General features: G+C 60.3%; 1 protein-coding gene across 1 annotated transcript in view; it reads right to left on the reverse strand.

The window, feature by feature from the left end:
* CPLX2 (complexin 2) overlaps nucleotides 1–506 on the reverse strand; it is a 10,536-nt gene extending 10,030 nt beyond the window's left edge. The window contains exon 1 of the mRNA XM_014947721.1: nucleotides 398–506. The gene's annotated coding sequence lies outside the window, so the exon portion shown is untranslated. The remainder of the gene's footprint in view (nucleotides 1–397) is intronic.
* Nucleotides 507–4,865: the final 4,359 nt, after the last annotated feature.

Consider the following 4,865-nt stretch of genomic DNA (forward strand, 5'->3'; position numbering starts at 1 on the left):
AAAAAATAAAACAAGAAAAAAAAAAAAGAAAGAAAAGAAAAAAAAAAAAAAACAAAAACCTGGCCCTGTGCCAGCTCCACAGTCACCATCACCTGCCATGGTCCCCAGGCAGGACCGTGCCCAGCATCCGCCCCAGAGCCCGAGCTGTTCCCCGCTCCCTTGCCCTCAACCTGGTCCTGAGCTGGTCCAGACACCTCTTGTGCTGGGATCTCACCAGGATGCCCATGATGGACCCCCCCCCATCCTGGGGAGCCCAACTGGCTCTGCTGAGGCAGCCCCAGGTGGTAGCTCTGCACTCCCCCATCCATCCCGTGGCTGCACCGTGCCCCCCGTACCGTGGGGAGCGAGATGGCCCCCCAGGAGCCGTGATATGCAGAGCCGGGGCAGAGCTTCCTACCTTGGTGTGTGCAGCGTTGGGTGTCCTCAGGCTTCGGCACCTAATGCAGGCGGGCGAGGACCTTGCAAGGGTGACTGGGCATCGCAGGGAGAACGGGGCCTGTGGGAGACACCGACAGTGAGAGGATCAGCTCCGTGGTGGGGCCCCAGGACCAGACACATGGACAAACTGGAACCGCTTGGTGGGTGATGCATAGGGTTTGTGCACCCCCCTGCATCCTGACCTCCAAGGATGCTGCCAGGAGCCACCATCTCCCTGCAGATGGGAGCCCAGCAGGGCACACAGAGGGTGACAGGCTGCATGAGATGGCAGCCTTGTCGGGGTCTTTGGTCCTCTCCTGGATCAGGGGCAGCACCTCCACCTCTGGCTGAGGGCTCCTGGCCATCTCTGCAGAACTCGGCAGTTTGGATGCTTTCATTAAATATTTAGAGGGCTCTCAACTCTTTGAGGGCTTTAAAATTTCACATTAACTCTGCCTTCCTCAGCTTGCAAATGATGAATTTCTTCTTTGGAGAACATAATGACAAGTTAAAACAAGCTGCCAAACAGAAGCCCTTGCTCAGGCTTTACAATTTGAGAAAGCCTGGCCCCGCTCTGGGCTCCCCACTTCTGTGACCTCAGGAAGCTTCTGCCTGGGGATCTTGGCCCTTCCCTGAACGTCCTTGAAATCTCCCTGTGATGCTCGGGGAGATGCAGGGGGGACGCTGGCCTGGGCAGGGGCTGTGCAGAGACCCAGGGTGCTGGGTGCCACACCGGCAGTGTCTGGGGTGGTCTGTCCCCGTGGTGTGGCTGGTGCCACTGCGACGGGTGCCACGAGTGTGATTTGTGCTCTGCGACTTGAGGAACAGGTTCCTGGGGAAGTTACAAATTCATCCTGACTTCGAGCAAAAGGCTTTTCCTCCACCCTGGGGAAGGAGGGAGGCTTTGGCAAATTGGAGATAAATATATGACCCAGGGGAGCTGGGGGAAACACAGGCAAACAGCGACGCTGGAGGAGCAGGGGCTGGAATGGACGGAGCCTGCATTTTCAAAAGCATTACAGAGCAGGGATGCCTCGTCCCAGCCCCGGGGGCAGGAGACACTGCCAGCCCCCCCGCCGGCCGCAGCACTGGGTTTGGGGAGGGTGCAGGCTCACCCTGGGGACCCCAAGCTCTGGGGGTTGTGGGGAAGGGGCAGAGGGTTCCTGGCAGGACCCCTGAGGAGACCCCAGAACGGCAACTGCTTCCCTGGGAAACGCGGCACGAAAAGCTCAGCCCGGAAAGGGCTCAGCAGCAGCGTGAAGGTGACCTTTGCTGGGGACAACCGCTGCCTCCTTGGGGATGTGGGAAGGCTCGGGAACGGGGTAAGATGGGCTGCAGAGTGCTGTGAGGACGCCTGTCTGGGGGCGGCTGGTTTCCAGACAGCTCAGTGCCGAGGAGACGAGCTGGGCTGGGACAGAATTAGCCCCCTGCTTTGCTGGCCATGGCCTGGGGTGCAAATCGGCCCTTCTTTGCTGAAGCCCCAGAGGGTGGGAAGAGCAGGACTCCCCGCTCAGGTACCCGAGAAGATGCAGAGGGTCCTTGGGGGTGCTGCTCTGATCCCTGCAGAGTATTTTTTTTCTGGGCCAGGCCAAAGTGTTTTTTTCCTTTTTTCTTTTTTTTTTTTTCCCCTGCTTTTGCAACCAGCATCACAAAGACACATCTCACCTGGATAGCTACACTAGCTCAGTCTGTCTGTCTGTCCAGGCAACCAGACACCAACCACAGCCAAAAGCAGAGGATAGGGAAGAGCACAACAGGGTGACCGAGCCAGGACACCCCCCAGCTCCGGGGACTGCGGTGCCCCCAGGCACTGGCAGGGCTGCTCTCATCCAGCTGAGGCTCTGGACACAAGACACTGCATCCAGGGAAAAATTAATGCTCGAGAAGAGACCATTAGCGAGTCCACAGCCCTTCTGCTTTGGCACCTCTGGCTCTTGGCACCCTGCTTTTACTGCTGGGCTTGTCCAAATGTCTGCAGAGAAGGGTGGGCTGGGGAAGGGAAGCTGCGGGGTGCACAGACTGGGAAACTCTGGGCCACATCTCAAAGAGCTTCTTCTGCCTAAGGGAGATGCTCTTGTGATCTGCCTCAGGGCTGGCATCAGCTTCGTGTCCAGGCACCAGGGTGAGAAGGAAGGCTCAAAGCCACGATACTTGGGGAAAATATCTGCAAATGGGACTCAGTGCCGGCAGTGTGCCATCCTGGCTCTCACGCTAAGGGCTTGGGGTGCCATGCTCGACCAGGCAGCCCCCAGAGGCATTTCCCAGTTGGGGTCCTGTACCTGAGCCAACCTGCCTTGCCTTCGAAAAGCAGACCCTCAAAATCTCAACACCTTTTGCAGAGTCCATCTTGCCACGGGCCAGGGCAGGTCTGGGTCACACCATCATGGGGGTCCAGGATTTGGCTGAGATAAGTGACGTTTCTGAACCTCTGGTGAGTGTTACAGCAGGAGCTGGTGACACCAGGTAGGGAGGGATGTATCTGCTGGCCTGGCTGCTTACAGGAGCGGGCACCTGTGGTGCAGAATGGTACAGACAAGGTGACAGTGGCTCCTGGCGAGGCACTGGGCGACCTAGTGAGATACCAGAGCCTGGAGGCATGGCCCGGAGAGCCTGTGGCTGGACGAGGCAGATGGTCCAGGTCTCCAAGGCCGGGAAGGCTCCGCAGAGCTGAGAAGTGGAGGGGAAAGCTCCTGGGACGAGTGAGCAGAGAGTGCTCACGCGAGAGCAGCCCGCAGGAGCGCAGCTTGTTTACCCTGGCTGAGCAGGCCTGATTGCTCTCTATAAATACACCCGGCGAGTAAACACCGGGGAGGGAGAAGGATCGTTTAAACTCGAGGATGATGCTGGCATAAGAACAAATGGGGAGGTCTGGCCAGGAACACGAGGAGGCTGCGGGTGAGAGCAGAGATGCTCTGGCTGCCGGGAAGGTCCTGCTCTGGGCAGGGGGTCCAGCTCTGGCAGTGATGCCCGAGGGCTTGGTGCCGGTGGGAAAGGTGGCAACCTCGGCTGTAGTGACCGTGCCCACCTGCCAGACCAGACTTCGTGAGCTCCAGGCCATGGGGGCACAATGGTGCCCAGTGGTGGGAAGGGAGCTGTGCCATGCTGCCAGTGGTCACTGACTCTTCCCCAGAGGGTTTCTTTGCGGTACTGGACATCTGTGGGGACCTCTCAGCTCTGGTGCTTAAACCGTGCTGGGCAACTCAACGTGGCTCCCCTGGGCTCCCGACATGCAGCACCAGGCCTGGGCAGGCTGTGCCTGGCAGCAGCCTCTGCCGAAACCCAGGGAAGAGCCAAGGTGCGAACCGCAATCATCCTGCAGCGCTGCGAGGTGTTAATAGATCTGCCTGGCTGGGGTCATTTCAATACTAATGCTATCACGCGAGGCAATCGAAGAAACAAACACTCGGGCCCGTGGCCAAGGGAGACTTTGAGACATTTCTCTGTGCGGGATTGTCTCAGCCGAGCTGTCACCAGTTTCCCCTGGACGGCGAGGGTTGGAGGCACCTGGAGCAGCGCTGTTGGCTAGGGGGGCTGAGCTCCCTGGTTTTCCCGGCCACGCTGGAGCCTGTCTTGCCAACTCTTGGGGTTCTGTGGCCTCGGGGTGGGGGGGAAAAGGGCAGGTTTGGCAGGGAGGACACCATTCTGCACCCTGAGCCTGGCTCATCCTTCCTCATCCTCTACTTGCCAAACCCAGCACCTTGGCTTTACTCGAATCGCTCCGGCTCCTTCACCAACCTCAGCCAGTGGCTGCCACTGCCCGCAGAGCCCGGCTGGTTGCAAGGAGAAGCCCTGAGCCATCAGCCCTGTCCTGAGCGAAGGTGCCAGCCCTTCTTCACTGCTCTGACTGACTGCACTGCCTGCCTCGGGCACCGGCTGCCCGGTCACGCTCGTGCCATGCGGGTGGCAGTGCCACCGTGTGCTGCCAGGCCTGGATCACGGCAGCCACCTGCCGTGTGTGTTGCAGCCATGACGCTGGGGGCACGGTGGGGAGAGGGGCTGGAATGTGGGGCATGGGAAGGTCCTCGTAGGGATGGTGCAGCGGGGAGAGGGGTTGGAGCCCGGGGACTGTGCAGCGGGGATGCTCCACGAGCGGTTGGACTCAGCTGTGGAGAGCAGGATGGAGGAAGGAGCCGGTGATGGGGAGGCAGAGGAAGAGCCCGGCAGGTACCAGGAGCTCTCCAGAGCATAAGGGTGTGCGGAGCCTCCCCGGGTGCGGGCAGGGGGTGATGGGGGGGAGCGGGTGGCCTCTTCTCCCTGCCCACGGCTCCGCTCTGCAGATCCCCCCCGCAGAGGGTGGCCAAGCACGGAGGAGCTGGAAGGGGGGGATGCAACGCACAGTCCGGGGGTGACAGCCCTTCTCCCGCCATCCCCTCCGCATCGGAGTCCTTCCCTCCCCCCCACACTATATCCCAGCCCTGCGGGAGGAGCGGGGAGGGGAAAGCGGGGGG

This window comes from Calidris pugnax, unplaced genomic scaffold, assembly GCF_001431845.1.
Source record: "Calidris pugnax isolate Ruff unplaced genomic scaffold, ASM143184v1 scaffold27, whole genome shotgun sequence".
In the NCBI taxonomy this organism is placed as follows: Eukaryota; Metazoa; Chordata; class Aves; order Charadriiformes; family Scolopacidae; genus Calidris; species Calidris pugnax.